General features: G+C 43.8%; 1 long non-coding RNA gene across 1 annotated transcript in view; it reads right to left on the bottom strand.

The window, feature by feature from the left end:
• Positions 1–26,801, bottom strand: part of LOC141278012 (uncharacterized) — a 241,627-nt gene that overhangs the window by 203,342 nt on the left and 11,484 nt on the right. Inside the window, exon 3 of the long non-coding RNA XR_012330093.1 lies at positions 6,931–7,046. This is a non-coding gene — a long non-coding RNA (uncharacterized lncRNA). The remainder of the gene's footprint in view (positions 1–6,930; positions 7,047–26,801) is intronic.

The raw sequence follows: 26,801 nt of genomic DNA, 5'->3' as shown, positions 1-26,801 counted from the left end.
AAATTCAATGAGATTATTTATTAAGGTTAAGTTCTTAAACTTTTTCTTGTATAACACTAACATAGAGATCAAAGGTTGGCATGTCTTTTCTGTAAAAGGCCAAATAGTAAATATTTTGGCCTTTTCAGGGTACAAGGTTTCTTTTCCAACTACTCAGCTCTGTCATTGTAGCACAAAACAGCCACAGACAATACAGGAATGAATGAGTGGCTGTATTCTAATAAAACTTTATTTACAGACAATGGAATTTGAATGTTACATAGTTTTAACATCTCATGAAATATGATTATTCTTTTGATTTTTTTAACTGACTTAAAAATCTAAAAACTATTCCTAGTAAGGGGACATACAAAACAGGCAGCAGACTGGATTTGGCCCGTTTGCCATAGTTTGCTGACCCCTGAAGTAGACTGTCATCCTTTGTTCACTTAAGTGATTCTCACAATGCCTCACTGAGACACACAGCCTAGTAATGTCCAACTCTTCTTGCCCTGTTCACCGAGCAACAGTCTGCTGAGCTAGAATCTAATCAGGTTTGCATGCAGTCCTTCCTTCTGCTGAATTGGCTCAATCAGACAACCAAAGAATGGATTCTAGGAGCAGAGTTCTCTCTCCTGGTGCATTCATAAGTTGTTTCAAGATTCTAAATAGAATTATGAGTTTTTCCTTTGTTCCCCCAAGTTTATATACCCATTCAAAGCTCCAGATCTCATATCTGAGGGAGCAAAGGATATAATATGGAGGGGTAACAGCAGCAATTAAATCCCCAGACAAAGCAGAATCACCCAACATCGTTACTATAAATTCTAGTATGTTGTTGTCAACTCAAAGGAAGTCCAAATTAGAACAAGTTATGAGCTTAATCAATTGCTAGTCTGATCAGTGATGATTATAAAGGCATAAATTATAACCACAAAACTTTAGGGTCTGCAGCACCCACAGTGCACACAGAGTTAAAATATGCCAAGACTGTACCTATAGGATAAAGGGAAAATTCCACTTTGCCGCAGTAGAGTGGAAAATAAACACCTAATAAGCAAGTAGCTAATAATATAAACATATAAGGATGAATCTCATAAAATTAACGGAAGCATAGTTATCCCCAAAAGAACTGTATAATAAATAAGAACCTAGTTTAATCTGTGCTAAATTTGTCCTATTACACAGTTGATCACTCATGGAATAATGTGAAGCCCATGGTTCCCCAGATCTCACCTACTGGATGATAAAAATGGGTTCCATTACTAATCTTCTCTCATTCTTGTCCTCCCACACTGTTGAGCCAAATTTATATAAGTTTCAGTTTTTAAATGCAATCCTTTTCATGAGGTTTGACTCAATAAAAATAAATTTCCTGTGTGGCTGTCCCACCAGCTCTTGACACAGTGGGAAAAAATAAATAAAATAAGCAAAATTCTGAAGTCAGTGGCAGAGGTGAGGTGCAAACCTAGGCTACTGAATCCAATCAGCTGCATAAATTTAGGACAAACTTTTACTTCTTTGTGCCATGAAGCAATGGAGAGACCTTGGAGCTTGTCCACTCTAGCAATTTTCAAGCTGTTCTTTAGCAAAGGAATCTTTGTTTAAAATGTGGTTTAACACATAATCCCCAACGTAAAACTGGAAGAGCATAGCTTCTCTGTTAAGAGGAGGTTAGGGCATCAGGAGCCCTGCCCATTCTGCCTCCCCAAGCCACCTATGGTGGCCCCAAAGCTCCCCCACAGGACCTTCTTGGGAGCACAGTTAGAAAGCCACTGATCTTTTTTTTTTTTTCCCAGACATGTAGAATTTTATTTTATTTATTTTTTTAACATCTTTATGGGAGTATAATTGCTTTACAATGGTGTGTTAGTTTCTGCTTTATAACAAAGTGAATCAGTTATACATATACATATGTTCCCATTCTCTTCCCTCTTGCGTCTCCCTCCCTCCCGCCCTCCCTATCCCACCCCTCCAAGCGGTCACAAACCACCGAGCTGATCTCCCTGTGCTATGCGGCTGCTTCTCACTAGCTATCTGTTTTACATTTGGTAGTGTATATATGTCCATGCCACTCTCTCTTTGTCACAGCTTACCCTTCCCCCTCCCCATATCCTCAAGTCCATGCTCTAGTAGGTCTGTGTCTTTATTCCTGTCTTACCCCTAGGTACTTCATGACCTTTTTTTCTTAGATTCCATATATATGTGTTAGCATACAGCATTTGTTTTTCTCTTTCTGACTTACTTCACTCTGTATGACAGACTCTAGGTCCATCCACCTCACTACAAATAACTCAATTTCGTTTCTCTTTATGGCTGAGTAATATTCCATTGTATATATGTGCCACATCTTCTTTATCCAGTCATCTGTCGATGGACACTTAGGTTGCTTCCATCTCCTGGCTATTGTAAATAGAGCTGCAATGAACATTTTGGTACATGACTTTTTTTGAATTATGGTTTTCTCAGGGTATATACCCAGTAGTGGGATTGCTGGGTCGTATGGTAGTTCTATTTTTAGTTTTTTAAGGAACCTCCATACTGTTCTCCACAGTGGCTGTATCAATTTACATTCCCACCAACAGTGCAAGGGTGTTCCCTTTTCTCCACTCCCTCTCCAGCATTTATTGTTTCTAGATTTTTTGATGATGGCCATTCTGACCGGTGTGAGATGATATCTCATTGTAGTTTTGATTTGCATTTCTCTAATGATTAATGATGTTGAGCATTCTTTCATGTGTTTGTTGGCAATCTGTATATCTTCTTTGGAGAAATGTCTATTTAGGTCTTCTGCCCATTTTTGGATTGGAAAACCACTGATCTTATGTTATCCTCTCATTTTACAAGTGAGGAAACTACTGAAAACATGAAAAATGACCCTGCCAGCAGCCAGCAGTGCTGTTAACAGCTGAACAAAAGCAACAAATATAAATGGTGCTCAAGGGACTTCCCTGATGGTGCAGTGGTTAAGAATCTGCCTACCAATGCAGGGGACACGTGTTCAAGCCCTGGTCCAGGAAGATCCCACATGCTGTGGAGCAACTAAGCCCGCGCGTCACAACTACTAAGCCCGCGTGCCACAACTACTGAAGCCCACGCACCTAGAGCTGGTGCTCCGCAACAAGAGAAGCCACCACAGGGAGAAGCCTGCGCACTGCAACCAAGAGTAGCCCCCGATCACCATGACTAGAGAAAGCTTGCGTGCAGCAACACACGCCAAACACAGCCAAAAATTAATTAATTAATTAAAATAAATAAACGGTGCTCAGACAAGGCCACACAGCTGCTATGTTTGGAACAAGATAAAGAAATGGCCACTCCATAACCTCAACAATGATGAGACATCCCCTCTTCTGACTAATAGAGTGCGGTTTCTCTTCTAATAACTACTCATAGCCCACCTTTAATCCAACAGCCTCCTTGATAAAATCTATTAAGATACCCAGTCGCCGAATTGCCCCTGCTTCTTGACATCATCCAATCCAGAAATGGCCCCTGCTCTCCTAATCCCTCCCTAGAATCACCCAACATAAACCTGAATCCTGAAAGAGGGCCTGCCCACAGTTCCTCTCCAGGGCATTCTCTTTTGCTCCAGCAAACTCAATAAACCTAACTTTTCGTTTTTCTTCCAGGTGTATCCCTGGTGGTCTTTGGCATCAACACTAAATTATTAGCATTCTAAGTAACATCCTTCAGAAAAACAGGATTGTTTCAGAGAACAGATAGCTCAACTCCTAGAATGGTAAGTAAACATGTTAGAAACAAACAGAGGATAATTCAGATCTTTAAAAGACCAAATGCTATTAATCCTGGCATGTTCAGCAATGGCGGCGTGGGGGACATGAGCTACTTTTGACGAAAATCCAGGGGCCACTGCTTGACAGCCCCACGGAGGTGGAAAAGAGACCCACCACCAGCTCTGTCTGAAATGCTCTGTACCACTCACAGCATCTGGCAGAGCAGCCAGGGTGGATGGATCCCCTCCGAGACCAGCCAGGTACCCAGAAAAGTCTGCCATTATTTAACCCACATTTGCTTTACAGAAATTCAAAGATATGTTGATCAGGGCTTCCCTGGCGGCGCAGTGGTTGAGAGTCCGCCTGCCGATGCTGCCGATGCAGGGGACGCAGGTTTGCGCCCCGGTACGGGAAGATCCCACATGCCGTGGAGCGGCTGGGCCCGTGAGCCATGGCCGCTGAGCCTGCGCGTCCGGAGCCTGTGCTCCGCAACGGGAGAGGCCACAACAGCGAGAGGCCCGCGTACCACAAAAAAAAAAAAAAAAAAAAAAAAAGATATGTTGATCATAAGCTTCTACAAACAAAGCATATTGTGATAAGCATCCTTCTAGGTTGAATAGAGGTAGAAGACATGCTCAGAAAGACGCTCAGAATGACGGACATGAAGTCCTAGCAGCTTCCATGCTGGTCCTGAAAGGGAGGATCTGATTTTCTCTGGGACTTTCCCATAGTGTGGATCCAATAAACGTATCTTAAATTGGATTTCACTGAGCAGAATCATCCTGACAGTAACCCAGTGAGGTGAAATCAACCTTGGATTCTGTGTGCAGTGTCCTTAGCTTAAGAGGGCAGGTTTTGCCCAGTCCTACTTTGCCAACAGTATTGCTGGTGCGTGAACATTAGGATTTATTTTCAATCTTTCCTCTCTTCATGCGTGAGTAATGACAAGGGTTGAAGATGTGGGAGACAGGCTAAAGCAGTGACTATACCGGGAATAAGGGCTTCAAATCCCAGCACAGGCCCAAGACCTGATGGTGAGTTTGTAGCCTCCACACCTCGGGTCCTCAACTAGTTTCCTTACTGTTCACTGAGAGGCTGGCAGGCATCACCCCAGTGAGGTCTCTGCTAGTCCAACAGTCTAAGTTCAGGCCTCTGAATACTGAGTGTTTTTCTTAGGATTAAACTCTCTAAACAAAGCTACCTACCTGGGTCCTGTTTGGACATCACCAATTTTCAGCCCCTCTGTTATTGCCCTTCTTCTCACAGCTGCCATTTGCTGGGAGGCTCTACTCACCCTTCAAGGCCAGCACTAGTGCCACCTCCTCTCTGTGATTTCAATGACTTCCTCCTCCCAAGACATAGCCCATGGAAGAATCAACTGCTCTCTCAGGTTTCCAGAATACGTTATGCATTCATTAGTCTAGACTTACTTTGTTTTTTAAGTCATCTCCATGACCAGGGCTGTTCATTTTGAGAGTGGAGTGTCATATTCACCTTTGATCTCCAGACATACAAACAGGACTTTCGTCAACAGTCTATGTGTTAGACCGAATTGCCTTCCAAATTTGTGCTTTGACATAACAATGGACCTCGTCCTCCCCCTCAAGGAAACAGAGTGTGACTGCATATAAAGATATTCATATGGGGCTCCCCTGGTGGCACAGTGGTTGAGAGTCCGCCTGCCGATGCAGGGGGCACGGGTTCGTGCCCCGGTCCGGGAAGATCCCACATGCCGCGGAGTGGCTGGGCCCGTGAGCCATGGCCGCTGAGCCTGTGCGTCCGGAGCCTGTGCTCCGCAATGGGAGAGGCCACAACAGTGAGAGGCCCGCGTACCGCAAAAAAAAAAAAAAAAAAAAAAGATATTCATATGCTGCTACTTCAACCCTCAGGTTTTGTGCTTTTTGTTCAAGGCAGAGAAGATGATCATGGGCTCCCCAGCCAGTTATCCCATCCCACTAAGAAGAACCTAGAAACAACCTCCAAACTCCCCAAAATGCAGGTCTGGCTTCCCAAACCACTCAGAGGCTTCAGTCTGAAATATTTAGTGACTCTCACCCACTAGGATTCTCCCCCAGATACCCACAAAGAGAAAAACACCTCTGATCAAAACTTGTTACAAACAGCCAAAGCTATTCAATGAGTCTGCACTTCCCCAGCCATCTTCATACCAATACATGCTCCCTAGAGCCTGGAGTCTACACACTCAACCACTAGTGAGATCCCAGGAAAGCTTATCTCCTCCAACTTCACTTTGAGCAACGGAGGGTCTATTTCCCAAAAAGGCAGTTTACCTTGAAAGGCAGTGATGAAACAATGAAACCTTAGCCACCTGCTCTGATAACTACCCTCCCTCAATCTTACTCCGTAAAATGTCTCTTTGTGAAACTCTTCAAATAATGCTAAAGGAATGTATTCCCAGTCCCTCACTAGACAATAGCCACGTGGAGCCAGCCTACTACCTTGTGATTCTATCCTGCAACCCCACAGGCTATGTTCATTCACAAACCAGAGCTGATTTTCCAAGCAGAAGCCCAAGTAAGTCACACCATTAGCTCACCTAGGCATCTATTAGAAGCTCAGTGCATGTTCTCTCTATGATATCTTCTTGAAACTTCTATTAGAGTACTTAAAATTTAGTAGTTAAAAAAAATTTAGTAGTAGAGTTTGTTTATCCATCTATCTCACCCACCAGACAGAGAACTCTAGAAGGTCAGATAATCAGTTCACACAATAAACGTATGTATTTGTATCCTTAGTGGTTGGTACAGTTCCCAGCGTATCATAGGGGCTCGATAAGTGGCTGCATCTGTAGACCTGTCTTCGGCCAACCCGAGGGCAGTCCAAGAGACAGAGGGCTCCATCCCTGCAAACTTATTGAGGTGCAGGGACTTCCTAGAGGCCGAGGTCCTACAGTTATTTATCTTTAGAGCCCTGGTGCCTTGCATAAACAAGGCATTCAAGAAATATTTGTTGAAATGAAAAATTATTTGCTTGAACACAAGCCATCAAGTATTAAGGGAAACTCTATCAATACATTTGACACACTTATGAAACTGCTCTAATAGCACTAATAATCTCATTGTCTTGAGAATGACCTGATTATCAAGTCCAGGAAATCTTCTCGCCCACATCCTTCTTGATTTCTTTGTACCATCCCTTGGTGCTTTTTTCTCTTTGGCATCTGTGACACCCTCCCCTCTAGTTTTCTACTTACCTCTCTGGCTACTTCTGCAAGTGTCAACCTCTCTCTGCATCTGATCTTCAAATGATGGATACCCCACGCAAAGCTCTCTACTTTTCTGATTTTTTACCCTCTCCTTGGAAGGATTCCTATAAATTCAAATACATGTAATTGATTACTTTTTTATTTATTAATAATTCTCAAATCTACATTTCTAGGCCAGACCATTCTTCTGAACTTTGATATCCAACTACTTCCAGGACATCTACAATAGTTCATTTCACAGGCAACTTAACCATGTAAAAGTCTGGTTCATCTTCTCCTCCTTCCCCCTTTTCTTTACTCCCACCCCAAGCCTGTTCTTTCTCCTATATTTTATACCTTATCTTGGTGAGCGGTCCACCATCCCCCAGACCACACACCAGAAACCTTGGGATCATTCTAAACTCCTCCCTCACTATCTTCTTTCATAAACTAGTCACCAACTAAGTAATTTTCAATTTCTCTCTTCCTTTCCATCCTTCCTGACGCTCACATTCGTTTATTTCTTCTTTGAAATTGTCCCCAGGCTGTTCTCTCTGCTTTCATTCTCCTCCACCTTCAAGGGATCTGCTGCATCAGCTGGAAGACAGAGCTTCCTAAAATGCAAATCTAATTACATCATTCTCCACTGAAAACACTGTTTTCAGCTATCACCCCACCCCACCCCCACTGTCCCTGAGATGAAGTATGAACTCCCAAGCACGGCAGAGGTGGCCCCTGCCTCATCTTCCACAGCCCTCCCAGCCCCGGGCTCCCCCCACCGCCCCGCAGCGCCTTGCAGTTCCCTCCCCTGGGGTCAGTGCGCCAGGAGAGCCCTTCAGCTCCTCTCTGTCTCGCTGACCCTACATGTTTGCCAAGCAGTTCAAATATTACCTCTAGAAGGCTTTCTCTGCACTTTTCCTCCCCCAGCTGAAGTAGAGGCCCATCTTCTGTCTCCCATTCTGGACAAAGACACACACCTCCACTCTGTGTGAGGCTAGAGATTCTCAACTCTAGCTGCACGCCAAAATTCACCTGAGCAGCGTTTCCCTGGTGGCGCAATGGTGGAGCGTCCGACTGCCGATGCGGGGGACGCGGGTTCGTGCCCCGGGCCGGGAGGATCCCACGTGCCGAGGAGCGGCTGGGCCCGTGGGCCACGGCCGCTGGGCCTGCGCGTCTGGAGCCTGTGCTCCGCAACGGGAGAGGCCACAGCAGTGAGAGGCCTGCGTACGCAAAAAAAAAAAAAAAAAAAAATTCACCTGAGCAGTGAGTACCCAGAATTCAACCACAGTGATTCTGATTTAATTGCTGTAGTAAGCAATCAGATTCTCCTGTGCGTTGGGCTTTATGCTTCTCGAACTTTAATGTTAGTACCAATCACCTGGAGGTCTCTTAAAAATGAAGATTCTGGGAGTTCCCTGGTGGCCTTTTGGTTCGGATTCCAGGCTTTCATTGCCGTGGCCCGGGTTCTATCCCTGGTTGGGGAACTGAGATCCCACAAGCCACATGGCGGGGCCAAAAAAAACCAAAAGAAAAACAAAAGTGAAGATTCTAATTCAGCAGGTCTGGCTAGGGTCTGAGATGCCGCATTATAAATAAACTCCCAGGTGATGTCAATGCTACTGATCCATAGACCACACCTGGAGTAGCAAGGAGCTAAATAAACTCTGCATTGGCTGGTCCATCTGGAGGCAATAAAGCTGTAAGTAGCCAGAGCCACTACAAAAAGACTCCCTCTGTCAAGGAAAATAGAGGTTGCTACCACACCTGACACAGCCTGGTTCCAGAAAAATTTGAGTGTCCGTGAGAACTGCAAAACCATAGGTTGTAGAAGCTATTGTCATCTAAAAGTGTAAAGCCCAGAGAGGGAAAGTAACTTGCCCAGGATAACACAGAAAGTAAATAGCAGAACTGAGGTCCAAACTCAGGACACTTGATTCCTCAGTCCTGTATCCTGTTCAGTATACTGAGTGCTTGGGAGAGATGTTGAAGACTCCAGTGCACTAGGAAAGTGGCCATCAAGCAGGACACAGTCAACATGAGCAGGACCCAGGCAAGTGCTTTGATGCAGAAATGGCTGGAGCAGCTCCCCTTCAAAAGCGATCCCAGCCAAAAGTTGCTGACGAGAAGGACGATGCAAAACTGGTCACTTCAGTCCAAGGTTGATGAACGTGTGTTGGGTTCCTGAATGAACTTAACCTTGCCCCAAGAGGGAACATGTACACTGTAGAACCCTGGACTATTCTAATGTCTTTAATCACCCTAATTCTTAATACTCCCAGCACCCAGCATAGTGTTTGACACATCAGAATTCACTGGCTATGTCACTGAGTAGCTGTTAAATAAAGCCTAACCAGAGAGTGTCTTGGCTTCCTTTACTGTACGTAACAGTTTATCTATGTTGTGGCCAACCTCCTTCCTATAGGATGGTATGATACCAGCTTCTTTCTAGCCACCCACTGTAGAAAATTCCTCAAGTTTCTGGTGGGGGCTGGATCTGGTAGAAGTGTGATATAGTGCGTGATTCCCCAAGCCCTTCACACATGTGCATCTAAGATACAAGGGGTATAGGCATAAACACAGTCATATTTATTCTTACTAGAGAACCAGGAAGAAGTCAACTGCTTAAGTTGTAGGCGGCTGAGGAACTGGAAAAGGTGACCTCCCTGGTTCTCCAGCCGGCAGAATTGTTTGCCAAAGAGAACGCTGAAGCATAAGTCATTATTACCTAAAGGTCAAGAGCACAGGCATTCATTTGCAGCAACATGGAGGGACCTAGAGATTATCATACTAAGTGAAGTAAGTCAGAAAAAGAAAGACAAATACCATATGATATCACTTATATGTGGAATCTAAAATATACCACAAATGAACCTATCTACGAAAAAGAAACAGAATCACAGACATAGAGAACAGACTTGTGGTTGCCAAGGGGGAAGAGGGTGGGAGAGGGATGGACTGGGAGTTTGAGGTTAGTAGATGCAAACTATTACGTATAGAATGGATAAACAACAAGGTCCCACTATATAACACAGGGAACTATATTCAATATCCTGTGATAAACCATAATGGAAAATATAAAAAAGAATTATATATATGTATAACTGAGTCACTTTGCTGTACAGCAGTAATTACACAACACTGTAAACCAACTATACTTCAATTTAAAAAAAAAGATAAGAAAAAAAGAGCACAGGCTTTGGGCACAGAAAAATTTGTGTTTGAGTGTCATCTCTACCAGTTACTCATCACTTTGGACAAGTAACTTAATCTTACTAAGCTGAGGCTTTCTCAGCTGTAAAATGGAGAAAATAAGTAACTTCCTATGAGGATTGCTACAAGAAATAAGTGAAATAATTGTGTAAAGCACCTAACACAGTGTCTAGGACACTGAAGATGTTAAATAATAATAGTGCAGAAACAGCACCAATGGAGAAAGCCTTCAGTGCCTGCTGTGACTCTGTGACTAATTCTAGAAGCAAGGATTGTGGCCACCATCTATATTTCAGATTGTTTTTTTTTTGCTAGAGAATGCATGAACTGAAAAAGTACCTTCTTATCTTTTTGTTTTCCTTTTTTTTAAAGAAGATGTTGGGGGTAGGACTTTATTAATTAATTTATTTATTTTTGCTGTGTTGGGTCTTCCTTTCTGTGTGAGGGCTTTCTCTAGTTGTGGCAAGCGGGGACCACTCTTCATCGCAGTGCGCGGGCCTCTCACTATCGCGGCCTCTCGTTGCGGAGCACAGGCTCCAGACGCGCAGGCTCAGTAGTTGTAGCTCACGGGCCCAGTTGTTCCGCAGCATATGGGATCCTCCCAGACCAGGGCTCAAACCTGTGTTCCCTGCATTAGCAGGGAGACTCTCAACCACTGTGCCACCAGGGAAGCCCTGTTTACCATTTTTTAAAGACAAGATTTACTATTTCATTCTAATTGTCTCAATTATATTTTGTTTTTCCTCCACTACTATGTATGAAGTGGGGAAGTGATAGATTTACTGAATAGGCAAGGGATGGCAAATTTCTTCCATCTCAAGTCAATGCCAATTGATTGGGGGTGGCTGCCTGGACCACTGTATTAAGAAGGATGTTGATACTAAATCCAAGCTGAGTGAAAAAGAGAGCTATGATTGATTAGCAGTATTTTCAATGAGCATTTGTCACACTTCATTTTAATCCATAGATGGAAGAATGGTGAATAATAACAGCTAGGTAAGATCACAATGGAACCAGGGGGATGGACAACAATGGTAGATTGTAAGGGGAGAGATTAATGAACACTCTTACACTGACCCGGAGACATCTTTTGATATAGCCCCTGTGTGTCTGTGCCAATTTTCCCTCCCATCCTTTCTCCACCCTTCTCCACTCATCTCTCTGCCTGGAGAGATATAAACAGGGATGTGTGCCCTCTGGCTCCAGTTTGTTTGGCCAATGGAGAACCCCAGTAGGAGATAAAAGCGAGGAAAAGTGAAAGCAAGGTCATTATTTCCCTGGATCTCTCTCTGCAGAGTTGCTTGTCTGGCTATGGCCCTCAGTTAGAAGTCATTGATCCTCTCAATGCCCATGACTCTATGTAATTCTCTCTTCTTCCAGGTCCCAAAAATCATCCCCTCTTCCCATCCCTTTGGGACAAAAGGTGATAACAGCTCCAAAGCCACAAGCTCTTGGGTACTGCACTATCCTTGGTGGTTCTTCTCACCCACAATTTTATAGTCTTTTTATAAATGAACCTCATCAAACTATATTATTTTGAAAGGATCACTCATTCCCTCTTGCTACCCTTGGGTTTCTCCTATGTTGTAAGTGAAGTGAGCATCCAAGGCATGCATGTGATAGAACACGTTAGGCAGGGCATCTCTGTACAGCTAGGGAGAAGGGGTGTGTCTGGAAGCCAGAGACGAGATGGACTGAGAAAGCAATACAGACACCTGCCATGCCCACTTCTCGTCTATATTCAATTGCCCACCTATGATGTGGACTTTGCTCTGAAGAGTAGTGTCAACTGATTGAGCAGAGGTAGGTTCAACCATTAACACTTTCTCATTTGACCTGGTAGGACAAGAGGTCCCGGACAACTTTGTTTCCCTTACTGGGAGATTAAAACTCAAAAATGTGTCATCTGGACGCCAATGAAACAGAGAGGTACAGACGTGCAGATGGTGGCTGAGTCAGGCTATCAGCAGAGAATCTGACTGAGGACAATGCCCTGCCCTTCTAGTCACCTGCCTTTCCCACCAAGCCCTCCCTTCCTGGGGCCAAGTTGTAGAATTCTTCTTAGGTCTCTACATTTGAAGAAATAAAGGCATCTCTGGTCCTATTCAGAAAGAAAATACTAATACCTCGTTGTTTACCACTGACTGCCTCAGTGATATAAGAACCCACACTTCAATATAAGCAGTGCAGATAGAGGCAGGAGAGAAGTAAGCCGGTGAATGTGACCTCTCCACCCTCAAGGTAAGGGTACTTGTCCTTGAGTATCTCATCCAGTGATCTTGTGAATCAATCACACCTGAAAACCCCCATCTGGACTAAGGTGGTCCCACTTCTTGGTAGAAGAGAGACCCCTCAGAACCATTAAGCCTCCTCCCAGTGTCCAGCATCCAGAGATAAGGTCTCCATAGTGAGCACAGGCAAGGTAAAGAACTACAGCTCCGACTCTCTCCTATAGAAAAGATGACGATAAAGCATAAATAATAAAGAGATAAAGAGAAAAGGCAAGGCAGTATACCTCTGAGAAAGCAGACTGTGAGAGAGCAATCAAAACCCTATTTAAGAGATTAAAAGGGAGAGGAATTAGGGCCAAGGAGGGCTGCAGGCCTCTGCCCCTTAAGCTGGGAGGACAGTAAAATTCACCCCAATTCTACTTAAGGAAGATTCTTTTCAAGCTTCTCCAGCTCTTCAATTCACTATCTTCAATAGCCTTTCCATCTCTCAAGGTCCAGATCAAATACCTTCTCTTCTCTGGAGGTCTCCCTGACCCTAACCCTTCCCACTTCCAGTCAAAATTAACTGTTTCTTTCTCTACACTCTTTTTATTTTTTGCGGTACCCGGGCCTCTCACTGTTGTGGCCTCTCCCGCTGCGGAGCACAGGCTCCGGACGCGCAGGCTCAGCGGCCATGGCTCACGGGCCCAGCCACTTCGCGGCATGTGGGATCTTCCCGGCCCGGGGCACGAACCCGTGTCCCCTGCATCGGCAGGCGGACTCCCAACCACTGCGCCACCAGGGAAGCCCTCTCTACACTCTAATGCATGCCAACCCTCCCGTCAGCACTCTCTACTCTGTAAGCTGTGACCACGTTTGCCTCCCCAAATGATTTGTGAGCTTGCTCATGTCAGGGATCTGTCTTAGTGATTTCTAAACAAAAATGGTCCCTAGATCATAGTGAAAGGGTATTAAATGTTCACTGAGTTTGACAATAACAGATTTTTGCTATCGATTAGAAACTGGACAATCCCTCTCTCCCACCAACTCTCACCTTTTTCCAGGGATGTCATTGGTAAGAAAGTAAGGGGATCTCCAGTGCATGTAGAGCTCTTTCACCTTGTCTTAGACTCGGTTCCCCCAAAAAGTGGAGCCTGAGACAAGGACTTCTGGGAATGTGGATCGAGGGCTGGGAAGAGTCAAACAGGGAAGGAGGAAAAGCCAAAATAAAGTGTGTTATCAAGCTAGTCCCCTTTTGGGCAACTGGGGTCCTTTCTTACTGGGGACACTCTGAAGAGCCATGTAAGAAGTATTTCAGAATTGTCCCCACAAGGGAAAGAAGATGAGAGAAATTATCCATATGCTCCCATTACCCATTGGTCAAAGGTTATCTATGGGGTCCTACCCTCCTCACACTTTTGAGTATGTGGCCGTGTCAGAATGACTGAGCAGATTTCTGCAGGTGTCCCAGGTGATGGTAGCAGAGATGCCCCAGGACAGAAAGCAATCGACAAATGATGCAATTGAGGTGAGGTGCGATCAGGTCACACCTGAGCACAGCTGGTTGCCATAGCAACAATAGAGTAGAAAGGTGAGCCAAGAAGATGTGAGGTGGGGGCACACACCTTATCATAATTTTTATTGGCCCTTTGTGATTTCTACTCACCTAAGAGAATAAATCTCACTAATCCTAGCATTAGTCATTGACATATTGCTAGCAAAAAGAAAGTGTTGGGTAATATAACTAGAATTTTCCCAAGCTTCACCAGGCTGTGGGTACAGAGCCATGACAAATACCCAAATTTTAATGTCTCTAACCCTCTAGCTTCTAACCAGCTCTGGCTTCTACCTCTAGTTCTCAAGCTTCTGCAGGCTTCTCCCAGCTCTATCTCTGAGCGTCCTGAGGGCACCTCACACATACTTAGAAAACAATCTGTCGGCAGTGGTCGCCACGTGACACCAGCCATATTTTTCCTCTCTTGCTCCAGACCCCCTTTGTAGTTCCTTCCACAAGCAGCTCCCCACCACCTCTGCCGCCCATACCCACCATGAGACCACACTGAGGGTGTAACCTTCCTTGCTTCCAAAGTCACCACACCCTCCTGATGACACATTTCTTCCCATTCTCCTTGTGCCAGAGCCATGTTGCAGCTCATACAGAAACGGGAAGATGCTCCTTTCCCTCCAGGTCACACTCAGAGCTGGGAGGGTATAAGAAGTGCTATCTCAGACCCAGTGGCTCTGTCACTGAGGACTGCTCCCTCTGCCTCAGCTCCAGTCAAAGTTGTGATCCCCCTCTCATCCAGTCAAAGGTATGATCCCCCTCTCGTCCTGTTTCCCCACCTTCACCACCACCACCAACTCATCTCACACAAAATGGCCTCCTTCCTCCTTCAGCTAAAGTGATACTCCCTTATGCAAAAAAAAAAAAAAAAACAAAAAAAACCTCAAAAAAGCCAGCAGCCTGCAGCCCATCCCAGCAGTGCACAGGAATGCCCAGGCAGGCCTGAACTCCAGAGGTGCCCACAGCCTTGGCATGGGCCATATCCTCCCTATCGTGGCAGCAATTAGAGATCTTCTATATACCAGTGATTATGTGCATTGAGGCTTAGAGTCACCAGGATGTAAACAGTTTGGCACCAAAAATTCCCAAGGGTTTCGTGGGGTATTTTTCCTATTGCTCTGAAATGAAATCTCAGCAGATATCCTAAATAGCTCTTTATCCTGGCATTCTCTCACATCACTTCACTTTAAAGAGAAATGGGTTTTTGGTTGACAAAGGTATCCAACCTCCAAGTGACCTATTCTCCCTAAAAGTGAGCTTAACAGACATGCAACATCAGTCCTTAATTTTGCCTATAGAAAAAAAAAATGTGTTCACAACATGCTGCAGCTTGGTCCAGGTATCTGAAGAACAATGGCTGATGAAAGCCAAGAGCAAAAGAAAATGGCAATAAAATAAGATGGCATGTTGACAGCTGAGATCTAGTGTGACATCTGTAGGTGGTTCTGTGGCTCTGGGATTAGATTGTTCTCACTTCAAAACAGCCATTCATGAACTCTGTCCATCAGCAACTCAGTCATACATACATAAAACTCTTTTCCTCATGCCCTGCTCAAAAAAAAAAAAAACCTTAAAGGTGATGCTAAGACACAGGGGACTATATTCCATACGCTGTGATAAACCATAATGGAAAAGAATATTAAAAAGAATGTATATATGTGTATAACAGAATCACTTTGCTGTACAGCAGAAATTAACACATTGAAAATCAACTATACTTCAATTAATTTTTTTTTTATTTTTTTAAACATGGTGCTAAGAAAATAATGTATAGACCATATGCATTCCATTAGTGAAAGGCAGCATTTTTCTCCTTGACTAACTTACAAACTGAGCTGAATTTTTATCCAACCTTTGCCTTGTCTTACTTTTATAAAAGGAATTCAACTTGTTACTCTTTTTGGACTTCAAATAAAAAAGTAACGTCAAAGTCGAACAGAAAATGAAAGCTCTGGTTCAGACATTATTTTGTTTTCTTCTCCCAGGTTAATATTTGCACTTGCTGGAGGAGCTTATGCTGATGCATCTGTAAATTGAATATATATTTTTATGAGAAGGTAAGTAGCCAGGAACAAAGGGACACAAACCAAAGTTCCCTGGTGCTCTCTTCCAAGTGACCTCCAGCTGACTGTGCAAATGACATGTTTAAAAGGAAGAGGCTTTGGTCTCCATGGAAGCTCAGTTTGTGGGCTCTGCTTTGGCAGATTGACAGCTGTGCTAAATGATGTTGAAATTACATGTAATACATTTTAGATTATGACTATTGTCCAGGAGGGACTGAAGAGGCCCCATGCAGTAAGAGGGGGCTCAGTTTGGCTATCTTCTTAAGGTTCATTCCAGTGTAAAATGGCACGGGCTCTTATTATAAACTGAACTTTTTGTTTGTTGGGGGAGGTGGGAAGTACCAAAGTGGTTTCACTAATTAGAAGCCATAGGCCCAGAATAACCACTGCAGCTCTTTCCTAGAGTGAAACATACCATGCTCAATACATTTCTAGACACAACTCTACCTCAGTTTAAAGCTAGAAATAGGGACCTCCCTGGCGGTCCAGTGGTTAGGACTCTGCACTTCCATCGCAGGGGGTCCGGGTTCGGTCCCCAGTCGGGGAACGAAGATCCCGCAAGTCACGCAGTGCGGCCAAAAATAAAATAAAATAAAATAAAGGAAATGGTCTATTTTTCAATGTCATAATAGTAAATTAGAGTAAAATTAGCCCAAATTGGCATTTGGAATTAACTCTTTGTAGGACTAGTGGGCTGCTGACCTCCTCCAGATACTTATTTATTGATAAGCATGATTTTCTGTTTTATTTTGTTTGTGTAAGCGAGGTTTGTGTGAGGAAGCCCAGGAGGGAGATGCAGGTGTCAACCCCCAAGGGTTGAACAGGAACAGACTTGAATCTGAGCACAGTTGAAATGGGCCCCAAAGACTTCCAGAAAAGCTGTGGGCTGGAGGAGGGCTCTGAGGAGGGAGCTGAATGGCTGCATAAGAAGGTAGAAGTGTAGTAACTGGAAAATGTGGATGTTGAAAGCGACCATACCTATTCCCAAAGACTGGAAACAGGAGGACACAAATGACCCTAAGTACCTGGGTTTAAATGGCATTCCCTTTGTCATAGTACACCGTGACATGGGTCACACCCTACCTTCTTGCTTTTAGACCAAAGTTGATGTTAATAATTAACATCCCTGCTCAAATGACTTGAATCTCTTTGCAAGAAAAAAAAAAGCAGTTTATGAAGCCACTGGACAGAGAAATAGGAAGGGAACCAAAGCAGAAACTAAGTAAGAAAGATACTTTATACCTCACCAAGATATGACAGAACATTTCATGTTTATCTCCTCCAGCATACTATCACCACCCCCCCCAAAATGAAGCACCAGCCATACAGAGACGAGCTCCTCCTCTGAACTAAGCCAACAAGTTTAGATAAGTATGTGTACTGGTTCTAAAAAGACATTTCAGGAACTGTGGTCTGACGTTCATGGAGAGCCAAGGGAGACTGCCTGTGATGCAGTCTAGTCACACTCACGTGTGGCCCGGGACCAGCAGCCTCAGCATCACCTGGGAGCTTATTCCAACTGCACAATCTTAGCCCCACCCAAGACCTACTACGCTGGCCTTTTTACAAGATCTATGAGGTGATTCATACACACATGATAATTCACAGCCAGCTCAGTGAGTCGTCCTCACTCTTTAAATGTATTGGGAGAGGCAAAAAGAACTTAAAAAGAATTCTGAAAATAGTGAAAAATGGTATCTCACCCTTTCTTTCTTGCCTCTCCCACTAAGAAAGAAGCTTCTCAAAGTGCAAAAGAGCACATTTTGTATAACAAAGAAAGCGAAATAAGAAGCATACAGATATCTGTTGGTATTTACAAAAAGAAACACAGGACAGGTAAAGCCAAAAACAACAAATCTGGTTACCTACAAGGTGTGAGGGGAGAGAACAGGGTAGAAGGGATAAAAATGGGAGTGACCTCTCTCTAAGTACACCCTTTGGTATGTTTCTGACTTATGGGAGCATGTTAATATGCTGCATATTCAAAAAATGAAATGAAATCAACAATTATGAGAGGAGGAAAGAAAAACCTAAACCCAAACCAAAACAAATGAACTAATTGTATTTCAAGTGAATTCCATCTCCATAGTGAAGGAGATAAAAACAAAACAAAGAACTAATCCAAGTAATTTAAAAGCATAGTGTTTGACTGTACATCTGCCGCCTTGGGTGAGATTGAGTGATGACTAGAGCTGCAAATGAATCTTGAACGCTTTTAATATTGATACATTTGTTTCTTGTACAGGTATTGGTGTAGCAATTCTGTAACTATTTTAAATTAATTACAGGATTGAACAAATGAGGACATGTATTGGTGTTGTTGGGAACCAAGGGCCAGTGCCTGCTTGAGACACACGCCAACAGCCACAGGGCAGTAGCTGTTCTCCTGAGCCTAACAAGAGTTATGGTTTACATGGGAATCAAGACAGAATAAAAGACAGGCAGAGGGAGCTCCTGCTACACCCACAGAGGATAAAGCAATGTGAAGACAGAAGCAGAGATTGGAGTAATGCAGCCACAGGTCAAAAAACGCCTGAAGCCACCACAAGCTGGAAGAGACAAGGAACAGATTCTCTCCTAGAACCTCCAGAGGGAGTCTGGTTCTACCAACACCTTGATTTCAGATTCCAGCCTCCAGAACTGTGAGAGAATAAGTTTCTGGTGCTTGAAAGCCACCAAATTTGTAGTAATTTGTTACAGCATCCCTAGAAAACCTGCCAAGTAGATGTACTATTATCTCCACTTTCCAGGTAAGGAAATAGAGGCATGAAGAGCTCAAGTAACTTGCTCAAGTTCCAGAACATAAATAATGGAGAAAGTATGCTAACCCAGGAAATGCAATTCTAAAGACAGCCCTTTACAACCTATTTCAGACTCTTTCTGCCAAGTAGTCATTAAAGAGGATTCACTATATAGAACAGATATCTTTCCATATCAGAATGATTATGCAGAAAACCAAGTTACAAGCTCTATGTAGGGATACTTCGGTATGTGAACACAGAGATTCACCTCAGTAAAAGCTCATAGAAATGCTGGATAAAAAAACTAAAAGAAATAGATACTTAGCAGAGCTCAAAAGAAAGGAAAATCTCCAAGAGCCAGAAATGAAGGAGGAACATAAAGCCAAAGTGATAAACTTATGAGCAAGGACTGGGGCTTAACATCCATAAAGGAGCAAGAAGCTTCATCTTGGAAGGTACAATGCAGGAAGTAGGAATTGAACACCCTCTCCCTTCCCCCCACCCCCATATAAAGCCAGGACTCTTGAATGGCTATCAGTACAGTGGGGGCTAGAGATGAGCTTCACTCATCAGCTCAGAGGAAAGATCTCCCACTAGAAACAGCAGGCCTAGGCCTTTTCCACACGTGTATGTGGAGACTAAATTCATACAACTCACATGGTGTGGGAATCTCCAGCCAAGAAATTAATGCAAAAATGGGACCCAAATAAGTGAAATCCTTGGGGCTTCCAGCAAAAGCAAACACAAAACTGTTTAGAAGGAAGCCTTCTAGGGACTTCCCTGGTGGTCCAGTTGTTAAGACTCTGCGCTCCCAACACAGGGGGCCTGGCTCAATCCCTGGTCAGGGAGCTGGATCCTGCATGCCACAATTTTAAGAGCCTGCACGCCACAACTAAAAAGATCCCATGTGAGGCAACACAGATCCCGTGTGCCACAACTAAGACCTGGCGCAGCCAAATAAATAAATATTTTTTTAAAAAAAGGAAGCAAGCCTTCTAAACCCCCAAACATACAGAACATTCTAAGGCACATAAACACACAAGCAAGCAAATATATTCTGGCTGAAAATGAGCTCGCAATAAAAATTACAAAATACAGTCGTTGCAAAAAGTTAAATTTTCATCGTCAATAGTAGAACAACCTGAAAGAGACTATGAAATAATTATGTTTCAAATGATAAGGTAAAAAGACTTGAAACCCTAAGGAAAGAACCCTAAGGAACTGTGTAAAAAGAACTGGCAGACCTGAAAATGACCAAACAAAACTTCTAGATGTGAAAACATAAAATTCAGCAAATGAAAGAGATTAAAGATGACTGATGAGAACATAGATGTAAGGACATCATCCCAAATGTAGCAAGGAGAGATAAAGAGGTGGATAAGAAAGAGGGTAAGAGAGATGAGAAGATTAAAAATACATCTCACTGGAATTCCAGAAGGAGAGGAATTAGAGAATGAGGTAGAAGCAATAATCAAAATACAATGACTGAGAAACTGTGAGAACTGATGAACGATGTGGGTATCGGTCAGGATCTAGGCAAAAAGCCCTTGGAGCTTCTGATGGGGCCTCTCATGGACAGAACTCTACTGGAAGTCAAAGGGCAAGGGAGGATGCAGTCCACCCATTAGCCTTCCCAGATCAGGACCTTCAGGTGAAGGAGTGGTAATAGCTTCCCACTGTAGCCCCAGGTGACTTTATCCCTTTTCCTGAACCCTGCCCCACCTTTGAAAATAGTCCCTAGGCAGTGTAAATAGGCAGTGTACTACTGCTTCCTGCCAGAACTTTGACAGCCTGATAGAGTGTGTGTGTGTGTGTGTGTGTGTGTGTGTGTGTGTGTGTGTGTGTGTGTGTGTGTGTGTGTGTGTTATTTATATAAGTAGAGAAAAAGATGCATGGGGGTGGAGGAGGGTCTACAAGTAAATATACCAAACTGTTACCATTTTGGTGATTTGTTGTTTTTCTTTTCTTTTTTAGTTACTACATTTTCTAATTCTTCTACAGTGAACATGGAGTACAATGATGCAAAACATCCATCTTTTAATCAGGCTAAGTGTTCATAGAAAATCTGGATTCTTAATCAATTCATTCCGCACTAGACTGACATCAGCCCTAACCCAGACTCCCTGCCTGATATCAGAGCTAGAGACACAAACCAGTGATGTAGCTGGAAAAAAGAAGGAAAAAAAAAAAAATGAAAAAAAAGAGGGAGGATTCAAACCAGGGATTGAGCAGTTGTTTGTAAATAGTAAATTTCTCATAGATAAGATTACACCTAGCCTTGCTTAAACTCAGTAAAATATAATATCCCAAATAGGGCATGGCCAGGTTGTGAAGCTGGCATCCAGGCCTGTGAAAGACAACAAGAAATCCTATGAAACCTAAGTTGTATCTTAAAATAAGCTGCACCTTAGGTTTCATAGATGTAAGAATAAATTTTGTATTTTAAAAGACAACAGCTAAATTCTGACTATCTTGAATGCTCCAAGAAATAGGGAGTTAAGACTTTACCTTGGCCAAAATTAAATTTTGAAGCTATATGTATAAATGCTTTCTAGGTTTGTTTATTAATCTACCCCCATAGCTAACCATTGCTTGCAATTCAACTATCTGTACTGTGAGGCTTGGGGCGAAATCTGGCTTTTGATAGATTTCAGGCAGGTCCTCATTTCAGCTCTTGCTTCCTGGAATGCGACACAGTCCTTAGCCAACGGCAGTACCGGAAACTGGCTTGGATTCAGAGGAAAGAGCGCCACCTACTGCAATAACACTCAACTTTAACAGTTCACTGGGCCTTTTCCCAAAGGTCTTCCACTTGGTCATTCCAGCTCAGACTAGCTCATGAGAATTAACAAGATTTCAGCTGGGGGTTGGAGGGAAGGGAACCTATAGCCACAGACCAACACTTAACTATATTAAAAATCCCCAAGTCTTTGGCGAGAACTATTTGTTATTAACATTGTAATGCTATTAGGCAGGGATAATGATTGATGGAAGTCATTTTACTAGGCAGTCAGATACAAGTATCAATTTCTTGGAGTTTATATGAGAAATGACATCATCAGCCCAATTCTCTGCTGAGGAGTGCAGAAGGATATAAAACCAGTAGATCCAGCTATAAGCCTTTTGGCCCTTAACAGTAACCACTATTTCCTAACACCCCTACCTACACCCCTGGAGAGAATACCTAAATCCCACTTTCATCCTCTAAGATAGAAGCTCAGTTTCAGGTGAAGGAGACAGGAGGAGGCATTGCAACTACACCTTGGTGATCCTATACTCTGCAAAAAGGTGACTTTTGTACATCTCAAGCAGGGCAGAATAATAGGCTTAAGCTTAGAGAGCAGGCAAGCAATGGGATTTGGTGGGTCAGGCAGAATCACAAATCCCTGTCAAGGAAGGAAGGAAGGAAGGATGGAAGGATGGAAACAAAGGAGAGAGGGAGGGGGAGGGAAGGGGGAAAGGAAGATGAAAAGAAGTGAAATGCAAAGGGAAGGGAAGGGAAGCAAAGGAAAATGAAGGGACAGGAAGCGAAGGGAAGGAAAGCAAATGGAAGCGAAGGCAAGCAAACGGAAGGGAAGCTAAGGGAGGGGAAGGAAAGGCAAGGGAAGGGAAGCAAAGGGAAGGGAAGCAAAAGGAAGGGAAGGGAAGGGAAGGAAAAACTGCCTCAAGACAATAACCCTCTGATTTTCACTCAGTCTCTTTCCTCACCACCCTCCCCCAAGACTCCTAACCACAGGATAGGGGGACAGAAGAAACAGCAGTGCAGAATCCCTGAGATGGAGAGGAATTTGGTGAATCCTAACACTGAAAAGGGGCCAGTGAGCTGAGCAGACTGAGCCAGGCACAGAACAGCGTGGGAGGAGAGAGGGAAGGTCCCCCTGTGCAGGGCTGATGGGCCGTGGTAGAAAATTTCCATTTCATCCTCTGTTAAATGGAAAGCAATTGGAGGATTTTAAACCAGGGAGTGACGTTATCTTATCTATGTGTTTGAAGATAACTCTGACTAATGGACTTAAGGGTAAGCAAGAGTAGAAACAGGAAGATAATTAGGAGGCTACTGTGGTTTTCCAGGATAGAAATGATGGTGGCAGTGGAGATATAATGAATAAATCATATAGAATATTATCTGCAAAGAAGATGCAGTGGTCTCTGCAACAGGACAGAACTGGCTGAGGCATTTAAGCTTAAAAGAAGGTGAAGTGACCTCCCTACTATAACCTGAAAGGGAACAGGCTTTTATTTGTAAACATGCTTTTCCATGGAAGACAAACCATCACTATTGTCCACAACACAAAGCAATGATTTACTGGGAAGCCACATGAGAAATAGCTCTGGGGTTGGTGGAACTGACTTTGTCCCAGGATAGATGCATAGATACCTCCCTTTCTTCCTGATCCATTTCCCTGTAACCAGTTCTTTAAGTCATCAAAATTATTTTAATAAATCTTCTAAATAATAAAAAAGCAAACAAAATAAATATTAGCTGTAATTCCATGAAGGAATTAATTGACATGTTTTAAGTCACTTATGAAGCAGTAGGTTTATATCTGATACGTTACGTGTGTTTTTGTAGTACTTTGTAGGCCCTTCCATAGTAAATAGATACAGCATATTTATGTATATTTTCTATAAATTGAAATGTAATTTTATTTTAAATGATTCTATTGATTTTATAATATATTCTCCTTTGTAAATATTGGTGACCATGTACATGGCTGGTTTTTTTTCTTAAAACAATATATATATGTTTTTTGGCCGTGCAGCACGGCTTGTGGGTTCTCAGCTCAACCAGGGATTGAACCCGGGCCACACCAGTGAAAGCCTCGAATCTCAACCACTAGGTCATCAGGGGACTCCCTACATAGTTGTTGTTACTTTTATATAGTTTTTTTTTTTTTTGGTTGCATTGGTTCTTTGTTGCTGTGCATGGGCTTTCTCTAGTTGCAGCAACCGGGGGCTACGCTTTGCTGTGGTGCGTGGGCTTCTGATTGCGGTGGCTTCTCTTGTTGCAGAGCACGGGCTCTAGGTGTGTGGGCTTCAGTAGTTGTGGCACGCGGGCTCAGTAGTTGTGGCTCACAGGCTGTAGCACGCAGCCTCAGTAGTAGTGGCTCACAGGCTTAGTTGCTCCGCGGCATGTGGGATCATCCCAGACCAGGGCTCGAACCGGTGACCTCTGCATTGGCAGGTGTATTCTTAAGCACTGCACCACCAGGGAAGTCCCCCTATGTGGTTGTTTTTTATGTTACATTCTTAGTCAAGAATGTAGGCCCAGAGAGGGAAATGAAATTTCCTTCATGAGAGTTTTTAGAAACCCACTCTGGCAAAAATGGGGCCTGTCTCCAGTCTCTACTTTTTCCTGGCGGGGATTCACACATAGCAGAGATTTTAAAGCCATTATTTAATATCCTCTTCTCTCTGCTCCCAAATAATCGAAGTTTTCTCTTTCATAATCTCTTTCTTCACTTAAAAAGTAGGGCCCATCTAAGAAAAGTATTACCAAAATATTGCAAGTAAAAGAAAAATCATCAAATCAAACCAACATGTATTTATCAAATAACTAATATTTGAACTCCCTTCTCTGTATATTCTACTTCCCAACTCCATATTTCATTCCATTATTTTATAAAAATAAAATTCATGTAGCATTGGTCCACATAAGAAAGTAAATCGTTTCTTAAATAGAGCAGAAGAGAGCTACAGTCAGAGAGAAATAAAGGAAAATAAAAGCACCCGACCTTAAGGGCCACTGGCTCCCTGTCCACTTCTCTCAGGATGGTTCTGAAGATAAAAACTCAAGGGAATTAATATTTGTTGAGAGTATAAACTTGGGGAACACTAAGCTAATGTGAAAGCTAATGACATTCTTACGAAGGTCACATTTCTTACCATCCAGAAAATAGGCAAATTCAGCAGATAAAGGAATGACACAATGAAGAGAATAAGCAGAGCCAGCACCAGGAGATAGGACAGAGTTTGTGAGAAGTCAAGTCAATTTTCATTTGTTTAGTCAGTGCACGGATGAAGACAAGCAGATGGGAAGCCAGCCAAGGGACTCAAGGTTAAAACGTATACTTTGAGTTAAACATTATGCAAACAATAATTCACTTGGCTATTTAAAAATGTCTGAACTGGAAGGTTCTCAGATCCATTGCTGAGCTGAGAATTCTATGCAATAAGTTTATAAACATATATAAGCAGGGGAGAAACTGCATGTCTCCAAAATGGTCATCCTTCACGTCTATGTGTGGAGGAAGATCTGCTTCTTAGCTGGCTGAGCTGATACTGAAGGATCCTTTTCACCCATTTGGTCAATATCCAAGAAGGCAGGCCTAACCGATTTTCTAAGATACTGACTCCTAGGGCCGGACTGGAAACTGGCCAAAAGTGCAGGGAAATTATCAAATCTAAGTGAAAGCAGATTCAAAATGGCTATTTTTAAATGGGGCACATCATATTTGAAAGCCAAGAAAAAAAGTAGGTTAGGGAAGGAGAGTAAGAGTGCAGAGGCATGTGACACTGTTAGAAATCCCAGCAAAATAATAGGCTGTCCTTCTCCCAGAAAGTTTGAAGAAAGACCCAACTGGTCTCCCTTGCTTTTGCTCCCATGCCCCTGCAATCTATTCTCAACACATAATCTAAGTAATTCTATCAAACACAAGTCAGGTCATGTCCTCCATCTCGTCTAAACCTACCAATGACTTCTGATCTCACTCAGAGTAATTGACAAATACTCCAGGGCCCCATGTGATGCTAAATGGTGCAGACCAGAACAGGAGACTTCACGGGACATTTCCCCCTTTTTTGGATCCCCAGCATCTGTATTTCCTTGCAGGTTGCAGGAAATCACCCCGTGATATGGTACTTAATAGGAAGCAGAGCCTACAGCAGTGGAGGAGGAACTGTTCCCTATCATCACTCTAACCATCAAAGCAATCACATGACTCAGGCTAGGCCAGTCCAGTTTGTGTTTCTGCATCACTCTCTCAAGATTTAAAGACAGAAACTGGGAGAGACCTTCAAGATGGCGGAAGGGTAAGACGTGGAGATCACCTTCCTCCCCACAAATGCATCAGAAATACATCTACATGTGGAACAACTCCTACAGGACACCTACTGAACACTGACAGAAGTCCTCAGATTTCCCAAAAGGCAAGAAACTCCCCATGTACCGGGGTAGGGCAAAAGAAAAAAGAAAAAACAGACAAAAGAATAGGGACAGTACCTGGACCAGTGGGAGGGAGCTGTGAAGGAGGAAAAGTTACCACACACTAGGAAGCTCCTTCACTGGTAGAGATGGCGGGTGGCAGAGGGAAGCTTCAGAGCCACGGAGGAGACCACAGCAACAAGGGTGCAGAGGACAAAGAGGAGAGATTCCTGCACAGAGGAACGGTGCCGACCAGCACTCACCAGCCCGAGAGGCTTGTCTGCTTCCCTGCCGGCCACTATGGGTGGGGGCTGGGAGCTGAGGCTCCAGCTTTGGAGGTCAGACCCCAGGGAGAAGACTGGGGTTGGCGGCGTGAACACAGCCTGAAGGGGGCTACTGTGCCACAGCTAGCCAGGAGGGAGTCCAAGAAAAAGTCTGGAACTGCTGAAGAGGCAAGAGACTTGCCTCGGCTTATCAGCGCAGACCCCAGAGACGGGCATGAGACGCTAAGGCTGCTGCTGCCGCCACCAAAAAGCCTGTGTGCAAGCACAGGTCACTATCCACACCTCCCCTCCCGGGAGCTGTGCAGCCCGCCACTGCCAGGGTCCCGTGATCCAGGGACAACTTACCCGGGAGAACACACAGCGTGTCTCAGGCTGTTATAATGTCACGCTGGTCTCTGCTGCCGCAGGCTCACCCCACATTCCGTACCCTTGCCTCCCCCCGGCCTGAGTGAGCCAGAGCCCCCGAATCAGCTGCTCCTTTAACCTCCTCCTGTCTGGGCGAAGAACAAACACCAGAGGGCAACCTACACGCAGAGGCAGGGCCAAATCCAAAACTGAACCCCAGCAGCTGTGCCAACAAAGAAGAGAAAGGGAAATCTCTCCCCGCAGCATCAGGAGCAGCAGATTAAATCTCCACAATCAACTTGATGTACCCTGCATCTGT

This window comes from Tursiops truncatus, chromosome 2 (genome assembly GCF_011762595.2).
Source record: "Tursiops truncatus isolate mTurTru1 chromosome 2, mTurTru1.mat.Y, whole genome shotgun sequence".
NCBI classification, from domain to species: domain Eukaryota; kingdom Metazoa; phylum Chordata; class Mammalia; order Artiodactyla; family Delphinidae; genus Tursiops; species Tursiops truncatus.
Note: the sequence above shows the minus strand (reverse complement) of the source record. Positions and strands in the feature narration are given on the sequence as shown.